The 25,843-nt window shown below is 37.6% G+C and overlaps 49 pseudogenes; all 49 read left to right on the top strand.

The window, feature by feature from the left end:
• Positions 1-54: 54 nt before the first annotated feature.
• On the top strand, positions 55-173 carry LOC124332451 (annotated as a pseudogene).
• A 413-nt stretch (positions 174-586) lies between these two features.
• Positions 587-705, top strand: LOC124332450 (annotated as a pseudogene).
• A 413-nt stretch (positions 706-1,118) lies between these two features.
• On the top strand, positions 1,119-1,237 carry LOC124332448 (annotated as a pseudogene).
• Positions 1,238-1,650: 413 nt separating this feature from the next.
• On the top strand, positions 1,651-1,769 carry LOC124332447 (annotated as a pseudogene).
• A 413-nt stretch (positions 1,770-2,182) lies between these two features.
• On the top strand, positions 2,183-2,301 carry LOC124332446 (annotated as a pseudogene).
• A 413-nt stretch (positions 2,302-2,714) lies between these two features.
• Positions 2,715-2,833, top strand: LOC124332445 (annotated as a pseudogene).
• Positions 2,834-3,246: 413 nt separating this feature from the next.
• Positions 3,247-3,365, top strand: LOC124332444 (annotated as a pseudogene).
• A 413-nt stretch (positions 3,366-3,778) lies between these two features.
• LOC124332443 lies at positions 3,779-3,897 on the top strand (annotated as a pseudogene).
• A 413-nt stretch (positions 3,898-4,310) lies between these two features.
• LOC124333839 lies at positions 4,311-4,429 on the top strand (annotated as a pseudogene).
• A 413-nt stretch (positions 4,430-4,842) lies between these two features.
• Positions 4,843-4,961, top strand: LOC124332442 (annotated as a pseudogene).
• A 413-nt stretch (positions 4,962-5,374) lies between these two features.
• On the top strand, positions 5,375-5,493 carry LOC124332441 (annotated as a pseudogene).
• Positions 5,494-5,906: 413 nt separating this feature from the next.
• LOC124333838 lies at positions 5,907-6,025 on the top strand (annotated as a pseudogene).
• A 413-nt stretch (positions 6,026-6,438) lies between these two features.
• On the top strand, positions 6,439-6,557 carry LOC124334872 (annotated as a pseudogene).
• A 413-nt stretch (positions 6,558-6,970) lies between these two features.
• LOC124332440 lies at positions 6,971-7,089 on the top strand (annotated as a pseudogene).
• A 413-nt stretch (positions 7,090-7,502) lies between these two features.
• Positions 7,503-7,621, top strand: LOC124332438 (annotated as a pseudogene).
• Positions 7,622-8,034: 413 nt separating this feature from the next.
• LOC124332436 lies at positions 8,035-8,153 on the top strand (annotated as a pseudogene).
• A 413-nt stretch (positions 8,154-8,566) lies between these two features.
• Positions 8,567-8,685, top strand: LOC124332435 (annotated as a pseudogene).
• Positions 8,686-9,097: 412 nt separating this feature from the next.
• Positions 9,098-9,216, top strand: LOC124333837 (annotated as a pseudogene).
• A 413-nt stretch (positions 9,217-9,629) lies between these two features.
• On the top strand, positions 9,630-9,748 carry LOC124332434 (annotated as a pseudogene).
• Positions 9,749-10,161: 413 nt separating this feature from the next.
• On the top strand, positions 10,162-10,280 carry LOC124334871 (annotated as a pseudogene).
• A 413-nt stretch (positions 10,281-10,693) lies between these two features.
• On the top strand, positions 10,694-10,812 carry LOC124329956 (annotated as a pseudogene).
• A 413-nt stretch (positions 10,813-11,225) lies between these two features.
• LOC124329955 lies at positions 11,226-11,344 on the top strand (annotated as a pseudogene).
• Positions 11,345-11,757: 413 nt separating this feature from the next.
• Positions 11,758-11,876, top strand: LOC124329867 (annotated as a pseudogene).
• A 413-nt stretch (positions 11,877-12,289) lies between these two features.
• Positions 12,290-12,408, top strand: LOC124329954 (annotated as a pseudogene).
• A 413-nt stretch (positions 12,409-12,821) lies between these two features.
• On the top strand, positions 12,822-12,940 carry LOC124329953 (annotated as a pseudogene).
• Positions 12,941-13,353: 413 nt separating this feature from the next.
• Positions 13,354-13,472, top strand: LOC124329951 (annotated as a pseudogene).
• A 413-nt stretch (positions 13,473-13,885) lies between these two features.
• Positions 13,886-14,004, top strand: LOC124335496 (annotated as a pseudogene).
• Positions 14,005-14,417: 413 nt separating this feature from the next.
• On the top strand, positions 14,418-14,536 carry LOC124329950 (annotated as a pseudogene).
• Positions 14,537-14,949: 413 nt separating this feature from the next.
• Positions 14,950-15,068, top strand: LOC124329949 (annotated as a pseudogene).
• A 413-nt stretch (positions 15,069-15,481) lies between these two features.
• LOC124329948 lies at positions 15,482-15,600 on the top strand (annotated as a pseudogene).
• Positions 15,601-16,013: 413 nt separating this feature from the next.
• Positions 16,014-16,132, top strand: LOC124335494 (annotated as a pseudogene).
• A 413-nt stretch (positions 16,133-16,545) lies between these two features.
• Positions 16,546-16,664, top strand: LOC124329946 (annotated as a pseudogene).
• A 413-nt stretch (positions 16,665-17,077) lies between these two features.
• LOC124335493 lies at positions 17,078-17,196 on the top strand (annotated as a pseudogene).
• Positions 17,197-17,609: 413 nt separating this feature from the next.
• On the top strand, positions 17,610-17,728 carry LOC124330310 (annotated as a pseudogene).
• Positions 17,729-18,141: 413 nt separating this feature from the next.
• Positions 18,142-18,260, top strand: LOC124329945 (annotated as a pseudogene).
• Positions 18,261-18,673: 413 nt separating this feature from the next.
• LOC124330308 lies at positions 18,674-18,792 on the top strand (annotated as a pseudogene).
• Positions 18,793-19,205: 413 nt separating this feature from the next.
• LOC124329944 lies at positions 19,206-19,324 on the top strand (annotated as a pseudogene).
• A 413-nt stretch (positions 19,325-19,737) lies between these two features.
• LOC124335492 lies at positions 19,738-19,856 on the top strand (annotated as a pseudogene).
• Positions 19,857-20,269: 413 nt separating this feature from the next.
• On the top strand, positions 20,270-20,388 carry LOC124329943 (annotated as a pseudogene).
• Positions 20,389-20,801: 413 nt separating this feature from the next.
• LOC124335491 lies at positions 20,802-20,920 on the top strand (annotated as a pseudogene).
• Positions 20,921-21,333: 413 nt separating this feature from the next.
• LOC124330307 lies at positions 21,334-21,452 on the top strand (annotated as a pseudogene).
• Positions 21,453-21,865: 413 nt separating this feature from the next.
• LOC124329942 lies at positions 21,866-21,984 on the top strand (annotated as a pseudogene).
• Positions 21,985-22,397: 413 nt separating this feature from the next.
• LOC124330306 lies at positions 22,398-22,516 on the top strand (annotated as a pseudogene).
• A 413-nt stretch (positions 22,517-22,929) lies between these two features.
• LOC124329941 lies at positions 22,930-23,048 on the top strand (annotated as a pseudogene).
• Positions 23,049-23,461: 413 nt separating this feature from the next.
• On the top strand, positions 23,462-23,580 carry LOC124335490 (annotated as a pseudogene).
• A 413-nt stretch (positions 23,581-23,993) lies between these two features.
• LOC124329940 lies at positions 23,994-24,112 on the top strand (annotated as a pseudogene).
• A 413-nt stretch (positions 24,113-24,525) lies between these two features.
• Positions 24,526-24,644, top strand: LOC124335488 (annotated as a pseudogene).
• A 413-nt stretch (positions 24,645-25,057) lies between these two features.
• On the top strand, positions 25,058-25,176 carry LOC124329939 (annotated as a pseudogene).
• Positions 25,177-25,589: 413 nt separating this feature from the next.
• On the top strand, positions 25,590-25,708 carry LOC124329866 (annotated as a pseudogene).
• Positions 25,709-25,843: the final 135 nt, after the last annotated feature.

Genomic DNA, 25,843 nt, shown 5'->3' with positions numbered 1-25,843 from the left:
AGTGATTTTCTATTCATCCATTGGGACTGGGAGGGTAAATTTTCATTTTTGAATGTCAACGGCCATATCACGTAGAACGCACCTGGTCTCGTCAGCTCCCAGAAGTTAAGTTACGTCGAGTCCCGTTAGTACTTGGAAGGGTGACCGCTTGGGAATACGGGATGTCGTTGGCGATGGATAGTTTGTTTTCAATAACAAATTTCTTGACATTTTTTTTCAATCACGATGGTTACCAGTCCAATTTCGTAGATGAAACATTTCAATGCCTTAGAGATAGGTTCAATTCATCTATAAGAATGATTCTGGATCAATTCCATTGAGAGTTTGTCAAATTTTATCGCGTTTTTTAATCGCGATGGTTACCAGTCCAAATTCGTAGATCAAAAATTTCAATGACATAGGGATAGGTTCAATTCATCTATAGGAATGATTCTGGATGAATTTCATTGCGAGTTTTTCAAAGTTGATCGCGCTTTTTATTCGCGATGGTTACCAGTCCAAATTCAATGAACAAACATTTCTGTCACTTTGAAGTGATTTTCTATTCATCCATTGGGACTGGGAGGGTAAATTTTCATTTTTGAATGTCAACGGCCATATCACGTAGAACGCACCTGGTCTCGTCAGCTCCCAGAAGTTAAGTTACGTCGAGTCCCGTTAGTACTTGGAAGGGTGACCGCTTGGGAATACGGGATGTCGTTGGCGATGGATAGTTTGTTTTCAATAACAAATTTCTTTACATTTTTTTTCAATCACGATGGTTACCAGTCCAATTTCGTAGATGAAACATTTCAATGCCTTAGAGATAGGTTCAATTCATCTATAAGAATGATTCTGGATCAATTCCATTGAGAGTTTGTCAAATTTTATCGCGTTTTTTAATCGCGATGGTTACCAGTCCAAATTCGTAGATCAAAAATTTCAATGACATAGGGATAGGTTCAATTCATCTATAGGAATGATTCTGGATGAATTTCATTGCGAGTTTTTCAAAGTTGATCGCGCTTTTTATTCGCGATGGTTACCAGTCCAAATTCAATGAACAAACATTTCTGTCACTTTGAAGTGATTTTCTATTCATCCATTGGGACTGGGAGGGTAAATTTTCATTTTTGAATGTCAACGGCCATATCACGTAGAACGCACCTGGTCTCGTCAGCTCCCAGAAGTTAAGTTACGTCGAGTCCCGTTAGTACTTGGAAGGGTGACCGCTTGGGAATACGGGATGTCGTTGGCGATGGATAGTTTGTTTTCAATAACAAATTTCTTGACATTTTTTTTCAATCACGATGGTTACCAGTCCAATTTCGTAGATGAAACATTTCAATGCCTTAGAGATAGGTTCAATTCATCTATAAGAATGATTCTGGATCAATTCCATTGAGAGTTTGTCAAATTTTATCGCGTTTTTTAATCGCGATGGTTACCAGTCCAAATTCGTAGATCAAAAATTTCAATGACATAGGGATAGGTTCAATTCATCTATAGGAATGATTCTGGATGAATTTCATTGCGAGTTTTTCAAAGTTGATCGCGCTTTTTATTCGCGATGGTTACCAGTCCAAATTCAATGAACAAACATTTCTGTCACTTTGAAGTGATTTTCTATTCATCCATTGGGACTGGGAGGGTAAATTTTCATTTTTGAATGTCAACGGCCATATCACGTAGAACGCACCTGGTCTCGTCAGCTCCCAGAAGTTAAGTTACGTCGAGTCCCGTTAGTACTTGGAAGGGTGACCGCTTGGGAATACGGGATGTCGTTGGCGATGGATAGTTTGTTTTCAATAACAAATTTCTTGACATTTTTTTTCAATCACGATGGTTACCAGTCCAATTTCGTAGATGAAACATTTCAATGCCTTAGAGATAGGTTCAATTCATCTATAAGAATGATTCTGGATCAATTCCATTGAGAGTTTGTCAAATTTTATCGCGTTTTTTAATCGCGATGGTTACCAGTCCAAATTCGTAGATCAAAAATTTCAATGACATAGGGATAGGTTCAATTCATCTATAGGAATGATTCTGGATGAATTTCATTGCGAGTTTTTCAAAGTTGATCGCGCTTTTTATTCGCGATGGTTACCAGTCCAAATTCAATGAACAAACATTTCTGTCACTTTGAAGTGATTTTCTATTCATCCATTGGGACTGGGAGGGTAAATTTTCATTTTTGAATGTCAACGGCCATATCACGTAGAACGCACCTGGTCTCGTCAGCTCCCAGAAGTTAAGTTACGTCGAGTCCCGTTAGTACTTGGAAGGGTGACCGCTTGGGAATACGGGATGTCGTTGGCGATGGATAGTTTGTTTTCAATAACAAATTTCTTGACATTTTTTTTCAATCACGATGGTTACCAGTCCAATTTCGTAGATGAAACATTTCAATGCCTTAGAGATAGGTTCAATTCATCTATAAGAATGATTCTGGATCAATTCCATTGAGAGTTTGTCAAATTTTATCGCGTTTTTTAATCGCGATGGTTACCAGTCCAAATTCGTAGATCAAAAATTTCAATGACATAGGGATAGGTTCAATTCATCTATAGGAATGATTCTGGATGAATTTCATTGCGAGTTTTTCAAAGTTGATCGCGCTTTTTATTCGCGATGGTTACCAGTCCAAATTCAATGAACAAACATTTCTGTCACTTTGAAGTGATTTTCTATTCATCCATTGGGACTGGGAGGGTAAATTTTCATTTTTGAATGTCAACGGCCATATCACGTAGAACGCACCTGGTCTCGTCAGCTCCCAGAAGTTAAGTTACGTCGAGTCCCGTTAGTACTTGGAAGGGTGACCGCTTGGGAATACGGGATGTCGTTGGCGATGGATAGTTTGTTTTCAATAACAAATTTCTTTACATTTTTTTTCAATCACGATGGTTACCAGTCCAATTTCGTAGATGAAACATTTCAATGCCTTAGAGATAGGTTCAATTCATCTATAAGAATGATTCTGGATCAATTCCATTGAGAGTTTGTCAAATTTTATCGCGTTTTTTAATCGCGATGGTTACCAGTCCAAATTCGTAGATCAAAAATTTCAATGACATAGGGATAGGTTCAATTCATCTATAGGAATGATTCTGGATGAATTTCATTGCGAGTTTTTCAAAGTTGATCGCGCTTTTTATTCGCGATGGTTACCAGTCCAAATTCAATGAACAAACATTTCTGTCACTTTGAAGTGATTTTCTATTCATCCATTGGGACTGGGAGGGTAAATTTTCATTTTTGAATGTCAACGGCCATATCACGTAGAACGCACCTGGTCTCGTCAGCTCCCAGAAGTTAAGTTACGTCGAGTCCCGTTAGTACTTGGAAGGGTGACCGCTTGGGAATACGGGATGTCGTTGGCGATGGATAGTTTGTTTTCAATAACAAATTTCTTGACATTTTTTTTCAATCACGATGGTTACCAGTCCAATTTCGTAGATGAAACATTTCAATGCCTTAGAGATAGGTTCAATTCATCTATAAGAATGATTCTGGATCAATTCCATTGAGAGTTTGTCAAATTTTATCGCGTTTTTTAATCGCGATGGTTACCAGTCCAAATTCGTAGATCAAAAATTTCAATGACATAGGGATAGGTTCAATTCATCTATAGGAATGATTCTGGATGAATTTCATTGCGAGTTTTTCAAAGTTGATCGCGCTTTTTATTCGCGATGGTTACCAGTCCAAATTCAATGAACAAACATTTCTGTCACTTTGAAGTGATTTTCTATTCATCCATTGGGACTGGGAGGGTAAATTTTCATTTTTGAATGTCAACGGCCATATCACGTAGAACGCACCTGGTCTCGTCAGCTCCCAGAAGTTAAGTTACGTCGAGTCCCGTTAGTACTTGGAAGGGTGACCGCTTGGGAATACGGGATGTCGTTGGCGATGGATAGTTTGTTTTCAATAACAAATTTCTTGACATTTTTTTTCAATCACGATGGTTACCAGTCCAATTTCGTAGATGAAACATTTCAATGCCTTAGAGATAGGTTCAATTCATCTATAAGAATGATTCTGGATCAATTCCATTGAGAGTTTGTCAAATTTTATCGCGTTTTTTAATCGCGATGGTTACCAGTCCAAATTCGTAGATCAAAAATTTCAATGACATAGGGATAGGTTCAATTCATCTATAGGAATGATTCTGGATGAATTTCATTGCGAGTTTTTCAAAGTTGATCGCGCTTTTTATTCGCGATGGTTACCAGTCCAAATTCAATGAACAAACATTTCTGTCACTTTGAAGTGATTTTCTATTCATCCATTGGGACTGGGAGGGTAAATTTTCATTTTTGAATGTCAACGGCCATATCACGTAGAACGCACCTGGTCTCGTCAGCTCCCAGAAGTTAAGTTACGTCGAGTCCCGTTAGTACTTGGAAGGGTTACCGCTTGGGAATACGGGATGTCGTTGGCGACGGATAGTTTGTTTTCAATAACAAATTTCTTGACATTTTTTTTCAATCACGATGGTTACCAGTCCAATTTCGTAGATGAAACATTTCAATGCCTTAGAGATAGGTTCAATTCATCTATAAGAATGATTCTGGATCAATTCCATTGAGAGTTTGTCAAATTTTATCGCGTTTTTTAATCGCGATGGTTACCAGTCCAAATTCGTAGATCAAAAATTTCAATGACATAGGGATAGGTTCAATTCATCTATAGGAATGATTCTGGATGAATTTCATTGCGAGTTTTTCAAAGTTGATCGCGCTTTTTATTCGCGATGGTTACCAGTCCAAATTCAATGAACAAACATTTCTGTCACTTTGAAGTGATTTTCTATTCATCCATTGGGACTGGGAGGGTAAATTTTCATTTTTGAATGTCAACGGCCATATCACGTAGAACGCACCTGGTCTCGTCAGCTCCCAGAAGTTAAGTTACGTCGAGTCCCGTTAGTACTTGGAAGGGTGACCGCTTGGGAATACGGGATGTCGTTGGCGATGGATAGTTTGTTTTCAATAACAAATTTCTTGACATTTTTTTTCAATCACGATGGTTACCAGTCCAATTTCGTAGATGAAACATTTCAATGCCTTAGAGATAGGTTCAATTCATCTATAAGAATGATTCTGGATCAATTCCATTGAGAGTTTGTCAAATTTTATCGCGTTTTTTAATCGCGATGGTTACCAGTCCAAATTCGTAGATCAAAAATTTCAATGACATAGGGATAGGTTCAATTCATCTATAGGAATGATTCTGGATGAATTTCATTGCGAGTTTTTCAAAGTTGATCGCGCTTTTTATTCGCGATGGTTACCAGTCCAAATTCAATGAACAAACATTTCTGTCACTTTGAAGTGATTTTCTATTCATCCATTGGGACTGGGAGGGTAAATTTTCATTTTTGAATGTCAACGGCCATATCACGTAGAACGCACCTGGTCTCGTCAGCTCCCAGAAGTTAAGTTACGTCGAGTCCCGTTAGTACTTGGAAGGGTGACCGCTTGGGAATACGGGATGTCGTTGGCGATGGATAGTTTGTTTTCAATAACAAATTTCTTGACATTTTTTTTCAATCACGATGGTTACCAGTCCAATTTCGTAGATGAAACATTTCAATGCCTTAGAGATAGGTTCAATTCATCTATAAGAATGATTCTGGATCAATTCCATTGAGAGTTTGTCAAATTTTATCGCGTTTTTTAATCGCGATGGTTACCAGTCCAAATTCGTAGATCAAAAATTTCAATGACATAGGGATAGGTTCAATTCATCTATAGGAATGATTCTGGATGAATTTCATTGCGAGTTTTTCAAAGTTGATCGCGCTTTTTATTCGCGATGGTTACCAGTCCAAATTCAATGAACAAACATTTCTGTCACTTTGAAGTGATTTTCTATTCATCCATTGGGACTGGGAGGGTAAATTTTCATTTTTGAATGTCAACGGCCATATCACGTAGAACGCACCTGGTCTCGTCAGCTCCCAGAAGTTAAGTTACGTCGAGTCCCGTTAGTACTTGGAAGGGTTACCGCTTGGGAATACGGGATGTCGTTGGCGACGGATAGTTTGTTTTCAATAACAAATTTCTTGACATTTTTTTTCAATCACGATGGTTACCAGTCCAATTTCGTAGATGAAACATTTCAATGCCTTAGAGATAGGTTCAATTCATCTATAAGAATGATTCTGGATCAATTCCATTGAGAGTTTGTCAAATTTTATCGCGTTTTTTAATCGCGATGGTTACCAGTCCAAATTCGTAGATCAAAAATTTCAATGACATAGGGATAGGTTCAATTCATCTATAGGAATGATTCTGGATGAATTTCATTGCGAGTTTTTCAAAGTTGATCGCGCTTTTTATTCGCGATGGTTACCAGTCCAAATTCAATGAACAAACATTTCTGTCACTTTGAAGTGATTTTCTATTCATCCATTGGGACTGGGAGGGTAAATTTTCATTTTTGAATGTCAACGGCCATATCACGTAGAACGCACCTGGTCTCGTCAGCTCCCAGAAGTTAAGTTACGTCGAGCCCCGTTAGTACTTGGAAGGGTGACCGCTTGGGAATACGGGATGTCGTTGGCGATGGATAGTTTGTTTTCAATAACAAATTTCTTGACATTTTTTTTCAATCACGATGGTTACCAGTCCAATTTCGTAGATGAAACATTTCAATGCCTTAGAGATAGGTTCAATTCATCTATAAGAATGATTCTGGATCAATTCCATTGAGAGTTTGTCAAATTTTATCGCGTTTTTTAATCGTGATGGTTACCAGTCCAAATTCGTAGATCAAAAATTTCAATGACATAGGGATAGGTTCAATTCATCTATAGGAATGATTCTGGATGAATTTCATTGCGAGTTTTTCAAAGTTGATCGCGCTTTTTATTTGTGATGGTTACCAGTCCAAATTCAAAGAACAAACATTTCTGTCACTTTGAAGTGATTTTCTATTCATCCATTGGGACTGGGAGGGTAAATTTTCATTTTTGAATGTCAACGGCCATATCACGTAGAACGCACCTGGTCTCGTCAGCTCCCAGAAGTTAAGTTACGTCGAGTCCCGTTAGTACTTGGAAGGGTGACCGCTTGGGAATACGGGATGTCGTTGGCGATGAATAGTTTGTTTTCAATAAAAAATTTCTTGAAATTTTTTTTCAATAACGATGGTTACCAGTCCAATTTCGTAGATGAAACATTTCAATGCCTTAGAGATAGGTTCAATTCATCTATAAGAATGATTCTGGATCAATTCCATTGAGAGTTTGTCAAATTTTATCGCGTTTTTTAATCGTGATGGTTACCAGTCCAAATTCGTAGATCAAAAATTTCAATGACATAGGGATAGGTTCAATTCATCTATAGGAATGATTCTGGATGAATTTCATTGCGAGTTTTTCAAAGTTGATCGCGCTTTTTATTCGCGATGGTTACCAGTCCAAATTCAATGAACAAACATTTCTGTCACTTTGAAGTGATTTTCTATTCATCCATTGGGACTGGGAGGGTAAATTTTCATTTTTGAATGTCAACGGCCATATCACGTAGAACGCACCTGGTCTCGTCAGCTCCCAGAAGTTAAGTTACGTCGAGTCCCGTTAGTACTTGGAAGGGTGACCGCTTGGGAATACGGGATGTCGTTGGCGATGAATAGTTTGTTTTCAATAAAAAATTTCTTGAAATTTTTTTTCAATAACGATGGTTACCAGTCCAATTTCGTAGATGAAACATTTCAATGCCTTAGAGATAGGTTCAATTCATCTATAAGAATGATTCTGGATCAATTCCATTGAGAGTTTGTCAAATTTTATCGCGTTTTTTAATCGTGATGGTTACCAGTCCAAATTCGTAGATCAAAAATTTCAATGACATAGGGATAGGTTCAATTCATCTATAGGAATGATTCTGGATGAATTTCATTGCGAGTTTTTCAAAGTTGATCGCGCTTTTTATTCGCGATGGTTACCAGTCCAAATTCAATGAACAAACATTTCTGTCACTTTGAAGTGATTTTCTATTCATCCATTGGGACTGGGAGGGTAAATTTTCATTTTTGAATGTCAACGGCCATATCACGTAGAACGCACCTGGTCTCGTCAGCTCCCAGAAGTTAAGTTACGTCGAGTCCCGTTAGTACTTGGAAGGGTGACCGCTTGGGAATACGGGATGTCGTTGGCGATGAATAGTTTGTTTTCAATAAAAAATTTCTTGAAATTTTTTTTCAATAACGATGGTTACCAGTCCAATTTCGTAGATGAAACATTTCAATGCCTTAGAGATAGGTTCAATTCATCTATAAGAATGATTCTGGATCAATTCCATTGAGAGTTTGTCAAATTTTATCGCGTTTTTTAATCGTGATGGTTACCAGTCCAAATTCGTAGATCAAAAATTTCAATGACATAGGGATAGGTTCAATTCATCTATAGGAATGATTCTGGATGAATTTCATTGCGAGTTTTTCAAAGTTGATCGCGCTTTTTATTCGCGATGGTTACCAGTCCAAATTCAATGAACAAACATTTCTGTCACTTTGAAGTGATTTTCTATTCATCCATTGGGACTGGGAGGGTAAATTTTCATTTTTGAATGTCAACGGCCATATCACGTAGAACGCACCTGGTCTCGTCAGCTCCCAGAAGTTAAGTTACGTCGAGTCCCGTTAGTACTTGGAAGGGTGACCGCTTGGGAATACGGGATGTCGTTGGCGATGGATAGTTTGTTTTCAATAACAAATTTCTTGACATTTTTTTTCAATCACGATGGTTACCAGTCCAATTTCGTAGATGAAACATTTCAATGCCTTAGAGATAGGTTCAATTCATCTATAAGAATGATTCTGGATCAATTCCATTGAGAGTTTGTCAAATTTTATCGCGTTATTAATCGTGATGGTTACCAGTCCAAATTCGTAGATCAAAAATTTCAATGACATAGGGATAGGTTCAATTCATCTATAGGAATGATTCTGGATGAATTTCATTGCGAGATTTTCAAAGTTGATCGCGCTTTTTATTCGCGATGGTTACCAGTCAAAATTCAATGAACAAACATTTCTGTCACTTTGAAGTGATTTTCTATTCATCCATTGGGACTGGGAGGGTAAATTTTCATTTTTGAATGTCAACGGCCATATCACGTAGAACGCACCTGGTCTCGTCAGCTCCCAGAAGTTAAGTTACGTCGAGTCCCGTTAGTACTTGGAAGGGTTACCGCTTGGGAATACGGGATGTCGTTGGCGACGGATAGTTTGTTTTCAATAACAAATTTCTTGACATTTTTTTTCAATCACGATGGTTACCAGTCCAATTTCGTAGATGAAACATTTCAATGCCTTAGAGATAGGTTCAATTCATCTATAAGAATGATTCTGGATCAATTCCATTGAGAGTTTGTCAAATTTTATCGCGTTTTTTAATCGCGATGGTTACCAGTCCAAATTCGTACATCAAAAATTTCAATGACATAGGGATAGGTTCAATTCATCTATAGGAATGATTCTGGATGAATTTCATTGCGAGTTTTTCAAAGTTGATCGCGCTTTTTATTCGCGATGGTTACCAGTCCAAATTCAATGAACAAACATTTCTGTCACTTTGAAGTGATTTTCTATTCATCCATTGGGACTGGGAGGGTAAATTTTCATTTTTGAATGTCAACGGCCATATCACGTAGAACGCACCTGGTCTCGTCAGCTCCCAGAAGTTAAGTTACGTCGAGTCCCGTTAGTACTTGGAAGGGTGACCGCTTGGGAATACGGGATGTCGTTGGCGATGAATAGTTTGTTTTCAATAAAAAATTTCTTGAAATTTTTTTTCAATAACGATGGTTACCAGTCCAATTTCGTAGATGAAACATTTCAATGCCTTAGAGATAGGTTCAATTCATCTATAAGAATGATTCTGGATCAATTCCATTGAGAGTTTGTCAAATTTTATCGCGTTTTTTAATCGTGATGGTTACCAGTCCAAATTCGTAGATCAAAAATTTCAATGACATAGGGATAGGTTCAATTCATCTATAGGAATGATTCTGGATGAATTTCATTGCGAGTTTTTCAAAGTTGATCGCGCTTTTTATTCGCGATGGTTACCAGTCCAAATTCAATGAACAAACATTTCTGTCACTTTGAAGTGATTTTCTATTCATCCATTGGGACTGGGAGGGTAAATTTTCATTTTTGAATGTCAACGGCCATATCACGTAGAACGCACCTGGTCTCGTCAGCTCCCAGAAGTTAAGTTACGTCGAGCCCCGTTAGTACTTGGAAGGGTGACCGCTTGGGAATACGGGATGTCGTTGGCGATGGATAGTTTGTTTTCAATAACAAATTTCTTGACATTTTTTTTCAATCACGATGGTTACCAGTCCAATTTCGTAGATGAAACATTTCAATGCCTTAGAGATAGGTTCAATTCATCTATAAGAATGATTCTGGATCAATTCCATTGAGAGTTTGTCAAATTTTATCGCGTTTTTTAATCGCAATGGTTACCAGTCCAAATTCGTAGATCAAAAATTTCAATGACATAGGGATAGGTTCAATTCATCTATAGGAATGATTCTGGATGAATTTCATTGCGAGATTTTCAAAGTTGATCGCGCTTTTTATTCGCGATGGTTACCAGTCAAAATTCAATGAACAAACATTTCTGTCACTTTGAAGTGATTTTCTATTCATCCATTGGGACTGGGAGGGTAAATTTTCATTTTTGAATGTCAACGGCCATATCACGTAGAACGCACCTGGTCTCGTCAGCTCCCAGAAGTTAAGTTACGTCGAGTCCCGTTAGTAATTAGAAGGGTTACCGCTTGGGAATACGGGATGTCGTTGGCGACGGATAGTTTGTTTTCAATAACAAATTTCTTGACATTTTTTTTCAATCACGATGGTTACCAGTCCAATTTCGTAGATGAAACATTTCAATGCCTTAGAGATAGGTTCAATTCATCTATAAGAATGATTCTGGATCAATTCCATTGAGAGTTTGTCAAATTTTATCGCGTTTTTTAATCGCGATGGTTACCAGTCCAAATTCGTAGATCAAAAATTTCAATGACATAGGGATAGGTTCAATTCATCTATAGGAATGATTCTGGATGAATTTCATTGCGAATTTTTAAAAGTTGATCGCGCTTTTTATTCGCGATGGTTACCAGTCCAAATTCAATGAACAAACATTTCTGTCACTTTGAAGTGATTTTCTATTCATCCATTGGGACTGGGAGGGTAAATTTTCATTTTTGAATGTCAACGGCCATATCACGTAGAACGCACCTGGTCTCGTCAGCTCCCAGAAGTTAAGTTACGTCGAGTCCCGTTAGTAATTAGAAGGGTTACCGCTTGGGAATACGGGATGTCGTTGGCGACGGATAGTTTGTTTTCAATAACAAATTTCTTGACATTTTTTTTCAATCACGATGGTTACCAGTCCAATTTCGTAGATGAAACATTTCAATGCCTTAGAGATAGGTTCAATTCATCTATAAGAATGATTCTGGATCAATTCCATTGAGAGTTTGTCAAATTTTATCGCGTCTTTTAATCGCGATGGTTACCAGTCCAAATTCGTAGATCAAAAATTTCAATGACATAGGGATAGGTTCAATTCATCTATAGGAATGATTCTGGATGAATTTCATTGCGAATTTTTCAAAGTTGATCGCGCTTTTTATTCGCGATGGTTACCAGTCCAAATTCAATGAACAAACATTTCTGTCACTTTGAAGTGATTTTCTATTCATCCATTGGGACTGGGAGGGTAAATTTTCATTTTTGAATGTCAAAGGCCATATCACGTAGAACGCACCTGGTCTCGTCAGCTCCCAGAAGTTAAGTTACGTCGAGTCCCGTTAGTACTTGGAAGGGTTACCGCTTGGGAATACGGGATGTCGTTGGCGACGGATAGTTTGTTTTCAATAACAAATTTCTTGACATTTTTTTTCAATCACGATGGTTACCAGTCCAATTTCGTAGATGAAACATTTCAATGCCTTAGAGATAGGTTCAATTCATCTATAAGAATGATTCTGGATCAATTCCATTGAGAGTTTGTCAAATTTTATCGCGTTTTTTAATCGCGATGGTTACCAGTCCAAATTCGTAGATCAAAAATTTCAATGACATAGGGATAGGTTCAATTCATCTATAGGAATGATTCTGGATGAATTTCATTGCGAATTTTTAAAAGTTGATCGCGCTTTTTATTCGCGATGGTTACCAGTCCAAATTCAATGAACAAACATTTCTGTCACTTTGAAGTGATTTTCTATTCATCCATTGGGACTGGGAGGGTAAATTTTCATTTTTGAATGTCAACGGCCATATCACGTAGAACGCACCTGGTCTCGTCAGCTCCCAGAAGTTAAGTTACGTCGAGTCCCGTTAGTAATTAGAAGGGTTACCGCTTGGGAATACGGGATGTCGTTGGCGACGGATAGTTTGTTTTCAATAACAAATTTCTTGACATTTTTTTTCAATCACGATGGTTACCAGTCCAATTTCGTAGATGAAACATTTCAATGCCTTAGAGATAGGTTCAATTCATCTATAAGAATGATTCTGGATCAATTCCATTGAGAGTTTGTCAAATTTTATCGCGTTTTTTAATCGCGATGGTTACCAGTCCAAATTCGTAGATCAAAAATTTCAATGACATAGGGATAGGTTCAATTCATCTATAGGAATGATTCTGGATGAATTTCATTGCGAATTTTTAAAAGTTGATCGCGCTTTTTATTCGCGATGGTTACCAGTCCAAATTCAATGAACAAACATTTCTGTCACTTTGAAGTGATTTTCTATTCATCCATTGGGACTGGGAGGGTAAATTTTCATTTTTGAATGTCAACGGCCATATCACGTAGAACGCACCTGGTCTCGTCAGCTCCCAGAAGTTAAGTTACGTCGAGTCCCGTTAGTAATTAGAAGGGTTACCGCTTGGGAATACGGGATGTCGTTGGCGACGGATAGTTTGTTTTCAATAACAAATTTCTTGACATTTTTTTTCAATCACGATGGTTACCAGTCCAATTTCGTAGATGAAACATTTCAATGCCTTAGAGATAGGTTCAATTCATCTATAAGAATGATTCTGGATCAATTCCATTGAGAGTTTGTCAAATTTTATCGCGTCTTTTAATCGCGATGGTTACCAGTCCAAATTCGTAGATCAAAAATTTCAATGACATAGGGATAGGTTCAATTCATCTATAGGAATGATTCTGGATGAATTTCATTGCGAGTTTTTCAAAGTTGATCGCGCTTTTTATTCGCGATGGTTACCAGTCCAAATTCAATGAACAAACATTTCTGTCACTTTGAAGTGATTTTCTATTCATCCATTGGGACTGGGAGGGTAAATTTTCATTTTTGAATGTCAACGGCCATATCACGTAGAACGCACCTGGTCTCGTCAGCTCCCAGAAGTTAAGTTACGTCGAGTCCCGTTAGTAATTAGAAGGGTTACCGCTTGGGAATACGGGATGTCGTTGGCGACGGATAGTTTGTTTTCAATAACAAATTTCTTGACATTTTTTTTCAATCACGATGGTTACCAGTCCAATTTCGTAGATGAAACATTTCAATGCCTTAGAGATAGGTTCAATTCATCTATAAGAATGATTCTGGATCAATTCCATTGAGAGTTTGTCAAATTTTATCGCGTCTTTTAATCGCGATGGTTACCAGTCCAAATTCGTAGATCAAAAATTTCAATGACATAGGGATAGGTTCAATTCATCTATAGGAATGATTCTGGATGAATTTCATTGCGAGTTTTTCAAAGTTGATCGCGCTTTTTATTCGCGATGGTTACCAGTCCAAATTCAATGAACAAACATTTCTGTCACTTTGAAGTGATTTTCTATTCATCCATTGGGACTGGGAGGGTAAATTTTCATTTTTGAATGTCAACGGCCATATCACGTAGAACGCACCTGGTCTCGTCAGCTCCCAGAAGTTAAGTTACGTCGAGTCCCGTTAGTACTTGGAAGGATTACCGCTTGGGAATACGGGATGTCGTTGGCGACGGATAGTTTGTTTTCAATAACAAATTTCTTGACATTTTTTTTCAATCACGATGGTTACCAGTCCAATTTCGTAGATGAAACATTTCAATGCCTTAGAGATAGGTTCAATTCATCTATAAGAATGATTCTGGATCAATTCCATTGAGAGTTTGTCAAATTTTATCGCGTTTTTTAATCGCGATGGTTACCAGTCCAAATTCGTAGATCAAAAATTTCAATGACATAGGGATAGGTTCAATTCATCTATAGGAATGATTCTGGATGAATTTCATTGCGAATTTTTAAAAGTTGATCGCGCTTTTTATTCGCGATGGTTACCAGTCCAAATTCAATGAACAAACATTTCTGTCACTTTGAAGTGATTTTCTATTCATCCATTGGGACTGGGAGGGTAAATTTTCATTTTTGAATGTCAACGGCCATATCACGTAGAACGCACCTGGTCTCGTCAGCTCCCAGAAGTTAAGTTACGTCGAGTCCCGTTAGTAATTAGAAGGGTTACCGCTTGGGAATACGGGATGTCGTTGGCGACGGATAGTTTGTTTTCAATAACAAATTTCTTGACATTTTTTTTCAATCACGATGGTTACCAGTCCAATTTCGTAGATGAAACATTTCAATGCCTTAGAGATAGGTTCAATTCATCTATAAGAATGATTCTGGATCAATTCCATTGAGAGTTTGTCAAATTTTATCGCGTCTTTTAATCGCGATGGTTACCAGTCCAAATTCGTAGATCAAAAATTTCAATGACATAGGGATAGGTTCAATTCATCTATAGGAATGATTCTGGATGAATTTCATTGCGAGTTTTTCAAAGTTGATCGCGCTTTTTATTCGCGATGGTTACCAGTCCAAATTCAATGAACAAACATTTCTGTCACTTTGAAGTGATTTTCTATTCATCCATTGGGACTGGGAGGGTAAATTTTCATTTTTGAATGTCAACGGCCATATCACGTAGAACGCACCTGGTCTCGTCAGCTCCCAGAAGTTAAGTTACGTCGAGTCCCGTTAGTAATTAGAAGGGTTACCGCTTGGGAATACGGGATGTCGTTGGCGACGGATAGTTTGTTTTCAATAACAAATTTCTTGACATTTTTTTTCAATCACGATGGTTACCAGTCCAATTTCGTAGATGAAACATTTCAATGCCTTAGAGATAGGTTCAATTCATCTATAAGAATGATTCTGGATCAATTCCATTGAGAGTTTGTCAAATTTTATCGCGTCTTTTAATCGCGATGGTTACCAGTCCAAATTCGTAGATCAAAAATTTCAATGACATAGGGATAGGTTCAATTCATCTATAGGAATGATTCTGGATGAATTTCATTGCGAGTTTTTCAAAGTTGATCGCGCTTTTTATTCGCGATGGTTACCAGTCCAAATTCAATGAACAAACATTTCTGTCACTTTGAAGTGATTTTCTATTCATCCATTGGGACTGGGAGGGTAAATTTTCATTTTTGAATGTCAACGGCCATATCACGTAGAACGCACCTGGTCTCGTCAGCTCCCAGAAGTTAAGTTACGTCGAGTCCCGTTAGTAATTAGAAGGGTTACCGCTTGGGAATACGGGATGTCGTTGGCGACGGATAGTTTGTTTTCAATAACAAATTTCTTGACATTTTTTTTCAATCACGATGGTTACCAGTCCAATTTCGTAGATGAAACATTTCAATGCCTTAGAGATAGGTTCAATTCATCTATAAGAATGATTCTGGATCAATTCCATTGAGAGTTTGTCAAATTTTATCGCGTCTTTTAATCGCGATGGTTACCAGTCCAAATTCGTAGATCAAAAATTTCAATGACATAGGGATAGGTTCAATTCATCTATAGGAATGATTCTGGATGAATTTCATTGCGAGTTTTTCAAAGTTGATCGCGCTTTTTATTCGCGATGGTTACCAGTCCAAATTCAATGAACAAACATTTCTGTCACTTTGAAGTGATTTTCTATTCATCCATTGGGACTGGGAGGGTAAATTTTCATTTTTGAATGTCAACGGCCATATCACGTAGAACGCACCTGGTCTCGTCAGCTCCCAGAAGTTAAGTTACGTCGAGTCCCGTTAGTACTTGGAAGGATTACCGCTTGGGAATACGGGATGTCGTTGGCGACGGATAGTTTGTTTTCAATAACAAATTTCTTGACATTTTTTTTCAATCACGATGGTTACCAGTCCAATTTCGTAGATGAAACATTTCAATGCCTTAGAGATAGGTTCAATTCATCTATAAGAATGATTCTGGATCAATTCCATTGAGAGTTTGTCAAATTTTATCGCGTTTTTTAATCGCGATGGTTACCAGTCCAAATTCGTAGATCAAAAATTTCAATGACATAGGGATAGGTTCAATTCATCTATAGGAATGATTCTGGATGAATTTCATTGCGAGTTTTTCAAAGTTGATCGCGCTTTTTATTCGCGATGGTTACCAGTCCAAATTCAATGAACAAACATTTCTGTCACTTTGAAGTGATTTTCTATTCATCCATTGGGACTGGGAGGGTAAATTTTCATTTTTGAATGTCAACGGCCATATCACGTAGAACGCACCTGGTCTCGTCAGCTCCCAGAAGTTAAGTTACGTCGAGTCCCGTTAGTAATTAGAAGGGTTACCGCTTGGGAATACGGGATGTCGTTGGCGACGGATAGTTTGTTTTCAATAACAAATTTCTTGACATTTTTTTTCAATCACGATGGTTACCAGTCCAATTTCGTAGATGAAACATTTCAATGCCTTAGAGATAGGTTCAATTCATCTATAAGAATGATTCTGGATCAATTCCATTGAGAGTTTGTCAAATTTTATCGCGTCTTTTAATCGCGATGGTTACCAGTCCAAATTCGTAGATCAAAAATTTCAATGACATAGGGATAGGTTCAATTCATCTATAGGAATGATTCTGGATGAATTTCATTGCGAATTTTTAAAAGTTGATCGCGCTTTTTATTCGCGATGGTTACCAGTCCAAATTCAATGAACAAACATTTCTGTCACTTTGAAGTGATTTTCTATTCATCCATTGGGACTGGGAGGGTAAATTTTCATTTTTGAATGTCAACGGCCATATCACGTAGAACGCACCTGGTCTCGTCAGCTCCCAGAAGTTAAGTTACGTCGAGTCCCGTTAGTACTTGGAAGGATTACCGCTTGGGAATACGGGATGTCGTTGGCGACGGATAGTTTGTTTTCAATAACAAATTTCTTGACATTTTTTTTCAATCACGATGGTTACCAGTCCAATTTCGTAGATGAAACATTTCAATGCCTTAGAGATAGGTTCAATTCATCTATAAGAATGATTCTGGATCAATTCCATTGAGAGTTTGTCAAATTTTATCGCGTTTTTTAATCGCGATGGTTACCAGTCCAAATTCGTAGATCAAAAATTTCAATGACATAGGGATAGGTTCAATTCATCTATAGGAATGATTCTGGATGAATTTCATTGCGAATTTTTAAAAGTTGATCGCGCTTTTTATTCGCGATGGTTACCAGTCCAAATTCAATGAACAAACATTTCTGTCACTTTGAAGTGATTTTCTATTCATCCATTGGGACTGGGAGGGTAAATTTTCATTTTTGAATGTCAACGGCCATATCACGTAGAACGCACCTGGTCTCGTCAGCTCCCAGAAGTTAAGTTACGTCGAGTCCCGTTAGTAATTAGAAAGGTTACCGCTTGGGAATACGGGATGTCGTTGGCGACGGATAGTTTGTTTTCAATAACAAATTTCTTGACATTTTTTTTCAATCACGATGGTTACCAGTCCAATTTCGTAGATGAAACATTTCAATGCCTTAGAGATAGGTTCAATTCATCTATAAGAATGATTCTGGATCAATTCCATTGAGAGTTTGTCAAATTTTATCGCGTTTTTTAATCGCGATGGTTACCAGTCCAAATTCGTAGATCAAAAATTTCAATGACATAGGGATAGGTTCAATTCATCTATAGGAATGATTCTGGATGAATTTCATTGCGAATTTTTAAAAGTTGATCGCGCTTTTTATTCGCGATGGTTACCAGTCCAAATTCAATGAACAAACATTTCTGTCACTTTGAAGTGATTTTCTATTCATCCATTGGGACTGGGAGGGTAAATTTTCATTTTTGAATGTCAACGGCCATATCACGTAGAACGCACCTGGTCTCGTCAGCTCCCAGAAGTTAAGTTACGTCGAGTCCCGTTAGTAATTAGAAGGGTTACCGCTTGGGAATACGGGATGTCGTTGGCGACGGATAGTTTGTTTTCAATAACAAATTTCTTGACATTTTTTTTCAATCACGATGGTTACCAGTCCAATTTCGTAGATGAAACATTTCAATGCCTTAGAGATAGGTTCAATTCATCTATAAGAATGATTCTGGATCAATTCCATTGAGAGTTTGTCAAATTTTATCGCGTCTTTTAATCGCGATGGTTACCAGTCCAAATTCGTAGATCAAAAATTTCAATGACATAGGGATAGGTTCAATTCATCTATAGGAATGATTCTGGATGAATTTCATTGCGAGTTTTTCAAAGTTGATCGCGCTTTTTATTCGCGATGGTTACCAGTCCAAATTCAATGAACAAACATTTCTGTCACTTTGAAGTGATTTTCTATTCATCCATTGGGACTGGGAGGGTAAATTTTCATTTTTGAATGTCAACGGCCATATCACGTAGAACGCACCTGGTCTCGTCAGCTCCCAGAAGTTAAGTTACGTCGAGTCCCGTTAGTAATTAGAAAGGTTACCGCTTGGGAATACGGGATGTCGTTGGCGACGGATAGTTTGTTTTCAATAACAAATTTCTTGACATTTTTTTTCAATCACGATGGTTACCAGTCCAATTTCGTAGATGAAACATTTCAATGCCTTAGAGATAGGTTCAATTCATCTATAAGAATGATTCTGGATCAATTCCATTGAGAGTTTGTCAAATTTTATCGCGTTTTTTAATCGCGATGGTTACCAGTCCAAATTCGTAGATCAAAAATTTCAATGACATAGGGATAGGTTCAATTCATCTATAGGAATGATTCTGGATGAATTTCATTGCGAATTTTTAAAAGTTGATCGCGCTTTTTATTCGCGATGGTTACCAGTCCAAATTCAATGAACAAACATTTCTGTCACTTTGAAGTGATTTTCTATTCATCCATTGGGACTGGGAGGGTAAATTTTCATTTTTGAATGTCAACGGCCATATCACGTAGAACGCACCTGGTCTCGTCAGCTCCCAGAAGTTAAGTTACGTCGAGTCCCGTTAGTAATTAGAAGGGTTACCGCTTGGGAATACGGGATGTCGTTGGCGACGGATAGTTTGTTTTCAATAACAAATTTCTTGACATTTTTTTTCAATCACGATGGTTACCAGTCCAATTTCGTAGATGAAACATTTCAATGCCTTAGAGATAGGTTCAATTCATCTATAAGAATGATTCTGGATCAATTCCATTGAGAGTTTGTCAAATTTTATCGCGTCTTTTAATCGCGATGGTTACCAGTCCAAATTCGTAGATCAAAAATTTCAATGACATAGGGATAGGTTCAATTCATCTATAGGAATGATTCTGGATGAATTTCATTGCGAGTTTTTCAAAGTTGATCGCGCTTTTTATTCGCGATGGTTACCAGTCCAAATTCAATGAACAAACATTTCTGTCACTTTGAAGTGATTTTCTATTCATCCATTGGGACTGGGAGGGTAAATTTTCATTTTTGAATGTCAACGGCCATATCACGTAGAACGCACCTGGTCTCGTCAGCTCCCAGAAGTTAAGTTACGTCGAGTCCCGTTAGTACTTGGAAGGATTACCGCTTGGGAATACGGGATGTCGTTGGCGACGGATAGTTTGTTTTCAATAACAAATTTCTTGACATTTTTTTTCAATCACGATGGTTACCAGTCCAATTTCGTAGATGAAACATTTCAATGCCTTAGAGATAGGTTCAATTCATCTATAAGAATGATTCTGGATCAATTCCATTGAGAGTTTGTCAAATTTTATCGCGTTTTTTAATCGCGATGGTTACCAGTCCAAATTCGTAGATCAAAAATTTCAATGACATAGGGATAGGTTCAATTCATCTATAGGAATGATTCTGGATGAATTTCATTGCGAATTTTTAAAAGTTGATCGCGCTTTTTATTCGCGATGGTTACCAGTCCAAATTCAATGAACAAACATTTCTGTCACTTTGAAGTGATTTTCTATTCATCCATTGGGACTGGGAGGGTAAATTTTCATTTTTGAATGTCAACGGCCATATCACGTAGAACGCACCTGGTCTCGTCAGCTCCCAGAAGTTAAGTTACGTCGAGTCCCGTTAGTAATTAGAAGGGTTACCGCTTGGGAATACGGGATGTCGTTGGCGACGGATAGTTTGTTTTCAATAACAAATTTCTTGACATTTTTTTTCAATCACGATGGTTACCAGTCCAATTTCGTAGATGAAACATTTCAATGCCTTAGAGATAGGTTCAATTCATCTATAAGAATGATTCTGGATCAATTCCATTGAGAGTTTGTCAAATTTTATCGCGTCTTTTAATCGCGATGGTTACCAGTCCAAATTCGTAGATCAAAAATTTCAATGACATAGGGATAGGTTCAATTCATCTATAGGAATGATTCTGGATGAATTTCATTGCGAGTTTTTCAAAGTTGATCGCGCTTTTTATTCGCGATGGTTACCAGTCCAAATTCAATGAACAAACATTTCTGTCACTTTGAAGTGATTTTCTATTCATCCATTGGGACTGGGAGGGTAAATTTTCATTTTTGAATGTCAACGGCCATATCACGTAGAACGCACCTGGTCTCGTCAGCTCCCAGAAGTTAAGTTACGTCGAGTCCCGTTAGTACTTGGAAGGATTACCGCTTGGGAATACGGGATGTCGTTGGCGACGGATAGTTTGTTTTCAATAACAAATTTCTTGACATTTTTTTTCAATCACGATGGTTACCAGTCCAATTTCGTAGATGAAACATTTCAATGCCTTAGAGATAGGTTCAATTCATCTATAAGAATGATTCTGGATCAATTCCATTGAGAGTTTGTCAAATTTTATCGCGTTTTTTAATCGCGATGGTTACCAGTCCAAATTCGTAGATCAAAAATTTCAATGACATAGGGATAGGTTCAATTCATCTATAGGAATGATTCTGGATGAATTTCATTGCGAATTTTTAAAAGTTGATCGCGCTTTTTATTCGCGATGGTTACCAGTCCAAATTCAATGAACAAACATTTCTGTCACTTTGAAGTGATTTTCTATTCATCCATTGGGACTGGGAGGGTAAATTTTCATTTTTGAATGTCAACGGCCATATCACGTAGAACGCACCTGGTCTCGTCAGCTCCCAGAAGTTAAGTTACGTCGAGTCCCGTTAGTAATTAGAAAGGTTACCGCTTGGGAATACGGGATGTCGTTGGCGACGGATAGTTTGTTTTCAATAACAAATTTCTTGACATTTTTTTTCAATCACGATGGTTACCAGTCCAATTTCGTAGATGAAACATTTCAATGCCTTAGAGATAGGTTCAATTCATCTATAAGAATGATTCTGGATCAATTCCATTGAGAGTTTGTCAAATTTTATCGCGTTTTTTAATCGCGATGGTTACCAGTCCAAATTCGTAGATCAAAAATTTCAATGACATAGGGATAGGTTCAATTCATCTATAGGAATGATTCTGGATGAATTTCATTGCGAATTTTTAAAAGTTGATCGCGCTTTTTATTCGCGATGGTTACCAGTCCAAATTCAATGAACAAACATTTCTGTCACTTTGAAGTGATTTTCTATTCATCCATTGGGACTGGGAGGGTAAATTTTCATTTTTGAATGTCAACGGCCATATCACGTAGAACGCACCTGGTCTCGTCAGCTCCCAGAAGTTAAGTTACGTCGAGTCCCGTTAGTAATTAGAAGGGTTACCGCTTGGGAATACGGGATGTCGTTGGCGACGGATAGTTTGTTTTCAATAACAAATTTCTTGACATTTTTTTTCAATCACGATGGTTACCAGTCCAATTTCGTAGATGAAACATTTCAATGCCTTAGAGATAGGTTCAATTCATCTATAAGAATGATTCTGGATCAATTCCATTGAGAGTTTGTCAAATTTTATCGCGTCTTTTAATCGCGATGGTTACCAGTCCAAATTCGTAGATCAAAAATTTCAATGACATAGGGATAGGTTCAATTCATCTATAGGAATGATTCTGGATGAATTTCATTGCGAGTTTTTCAAAGTTGATCGCGCTTTTTATTCGCGATGGTTACCAGTCCAAATTCAATGAACAAACATTTCTGTCACTTTGAAGTGATTTTCTATTCATCCATTGGGACTGGGAGGGTAAATTTTCATTTTTGAATGTCAACGGCCATATCACGTAGAACGCACCTGGTCTCGTCAGCTCCCAGAAGTTAAGTTACGTCGAGTCCCGTTAGTAATTAGAAAGGTTACCGCTTGGGAATACGGGATGTCGTTGGCGACGGATAGTTTGTTTTCAATAACAAATTTCTTGACATTTTTTTTCAATCACGATGGTTACCAGTCCAATTTCGTAGATGAAACATTTCAATGCCTTAGAGATAGGTTCAATTCATCTATAAGAATGATTCTGGATCAATTCCATTGAGAGTTTGTCAAATTTTATCGCGTTTTTTAATCGCGATGGTTACCAGTCCAAATTCGTAGATCAAAAATTTCAATGACATAGGGATAGGTTCAATTCATCTATAGGAATGATTCTGGATGAATTTCATTGCGAATTTTTAAAAGTTGATCGCGCTTTTTATTCGCGATGGTTACCAGTCCAAATTCAATGAACAAACATTTCTGTCACTTTGAAGTGATTTTCTATTCATCCATTGGGACTGGGAGGGTAAATTTTCATTTTTGAATGTCAACGGCCATATCACGTAGAACGCACCTGGTCTCGTCAGCTCCCAGAAGTTAAGTTACGTCGAGTCCCGTTAGTAATTAGAAGGGTTACCGCTTGGGAATACGGGATGTCGTTGGCGACGGATAGTTTGTTTTCAATAACAAATTTCTTGACATTTTTTTTCAATCACGATGGTTACCAGTCCAATTTCGTAGATGAAACATTTCAATGCCTTAGAGATAGGTTCAATTCATCTATAAGAATGATTCTGGATCAATTCCATTGAGAGTTTGTCAAATTTTATCGCGTCTTTTAATCGCGATGGTTACCAGTCCAAATTCGTAGATCAAAAATTTCAATGACATAGGGATAGGTTCAATTCATCTATAGGAATGATTCTGGATGAATTTCATTGCGAGTTTTTCAAAGTTGATCGCGCTTTTTATTCGCGATGGTTACCAGTCCAAATTCAATGAACAAACATTTCTGTCACTTTGAAGTGATTTTCTATTCATCCATTGGGACTGGGAGGGTAAATTTTCATTTTTGAATGTCAACGGCCATATCACGTAGAACGCACCTGGTCTCGTCAGCTCCCAGAAGTTAAGTTACGTCGAGTCCCGTTAGTACTTGGAAGGATTACCGCTTGGGAATACGGGATGTCGTTGGCGACGGATAGTTTGTTTTCAATAACAAATTTCTTGACATTTTTTTTCAATCACGATGGTTACCAGTCCAATTTCGTAGATGAAACATTTCAATGCCTTAGAGATAGGTTCAATTCATCTATAAGAATGATTCTGGATCAATTCCATTGAGAGTTTGTCAAATTTTATCGCGTTTTTTAATCGCGATGGTTACCAGTCCAAATTCGTAGATCAAAAATTTCAATGACATAGGGATAGGTTCAATTCATCTATAGGAATGATTCTGGATGAATTTCATTGCGAATTTTTAAAAGTTGATCGCGCTTTTTATTCGCGATGGTTACCAGTCCAAATTCAATGAACAAACATTTCTGTCACTTTGAAGTGATTTTCTATTCATCCATTGGGACTGGGAGGGTAAATTTTCATTTTTGAATGTCAACGGCCATATCACGTAGAACGCACCTGGTCTCGTCAGCTCCCAGAAGTTAAGTTACGTCGAGTCCCGTTAGTAATTAGAAGGGTTACCGCTTGGGAATACGGGATGTCGTTGGCGACGGATAGTTTGTTTTCAATAACAAATTTCTTGACATTTTTTTTCAATCACGATGGTTACCAGTCCAATTTCGTAGATGAAACATTTCAATGCCTTAGAGATAGGTTCAATTCATCTATAAGAATGATTCTGGATCAATTCCATTGAGAGTTTGTCAAATTTTATCGCGTCTTTTAATCGCGATGGTTACCAGTCCAAATTCGTAGATCAAAAATTTCAATGACATAGGGATAGGTTCAATTCATCTATAGGAATGATTCTGGATGAATTTCATTGCGAGTTTTTCAAAGTTGATCGCGCTTTTTATTCGCGATGGTTACCAGTCCAAATTCAATGAACAAACATTTCTGTCACTTTGAAGTGATTTTCTATTCATCCATTGGGACTGGGAGGGTAAATTTTCATTTTTGAATGTCAACGGCCATATCACGTAGAACGCACCTGGTCTCGTCAGCTCCCAGAAGTTAAGTTACGTCGAGTCCCGTTAGTACTTGGAAGGATTACCGCTTGGGAATACGGGATGTCGTTGGCGACGGATAGTTTGTTTTCAATAACAAATTTCTTGACATTTTTTTTCAATCACGATGGTTACCAGTCCAATTTCGTAGATGAAACATTTCAATGCCTTAGAGATAGGTTCAATTCATCTATAAGAATGATTCTGGATCAATTCCATTGAGAGTTTGTCAAATTTTATCGCGTTTTTTAATCGCGATGGTTACCAGTCCAAATTCGTAGATCAAAAATTTCAATGACATAGGGATAGGTTCAATTCATCTATAGGAATGATTCTGGATGAATTTCATTGCGAATTTTTAAAAGTTGATCGCGCTTTTTATTCGCGATGGTTACCAGTCCAAATTCAATGAACAAACATTTCTGTCACTTTGAAGTGATTTTCTATTCATCCATTGGGACTGGGAGGGTAAATTTTCATTTTTGAATGTCAACGGCCATATCACGTAGAACGCACCTGGTCTCGTCAGCTCCCAGAAGTTAAGTTACGTCGAGTCCCGTTAGTAATTAGAAGGGTTACCGCTTGGGAATACGGGATGTCGTTGGCGACGGATAGTTTGTTTTCAATAACAAATTTCTTGACATTTTTTTTCAATCACGATGGTTACCAGTCCAATTTCGTAGATGAAACATTTCAATGCCTTAGAGATAGGTTCAATTCATCTATAAGAATGATTCTGGATCAATTCCATTGAGAGTTTGTCAAATTTTATCGCGTCTTTTAATCGCGATGGTTACCAGTCCAAATTCGTAGATCAAAAATTTCAATGACATAGGGATAGGTTCAATTCATCTATAGGAATGATTCTGGATGAATTTCATTGCGAGTTTTTCAAAGTTGATCGCGCTTTTTATTCGCGATGGTTACCAGTCCAAATTCAATGAACAAACATTTCTGTCACTTTGAAGTGATTTTCTATTCATCCATTGGGACTGGGAGGGTAAATTTTCATTTTTGAATGTCAAAGGCCATATCACGTAGAACGCACCTGGTCTCGTCAGCTCCCAGAAGTTAAGTTACGTCGAGTCCCGTTAGTACTTGGAAGGGTTACCGCTTGGGAATACGGGATGTCGTTGGCGACGGATAGTTTGTTTTCAATAACAAATTTCTTGACATTTTTTTTCAATCACGATGGTTACCAGTCCAATTTCGTAGATGAAACATTTCAATGCCTTAGAGATAGGTTCAATTCATCTATAAGAATGATTCTGGAT

The sequence above is a fragment of the Daphnia pulicaria genome, chromosome 3, assembly GCF_021234035.1.
Source record: "Daphnia pulicaria isolate SC F1-1A chromosome 3, SC_F0-13Bv2, whole genome shotgun sequence".
NCBI classification, from domain to species: Eukaryota; Metazoa; Arthropoda; class Branchiopoda; order Diplostraca; family Daphniidae; genus Daphnia; species Daphnia pulicaria.
The sequence above is the reverse complement of the archived record's forward strand: the minus strand, read 5'-3'. Positions and strand labels throughout refer to the sequence as shown.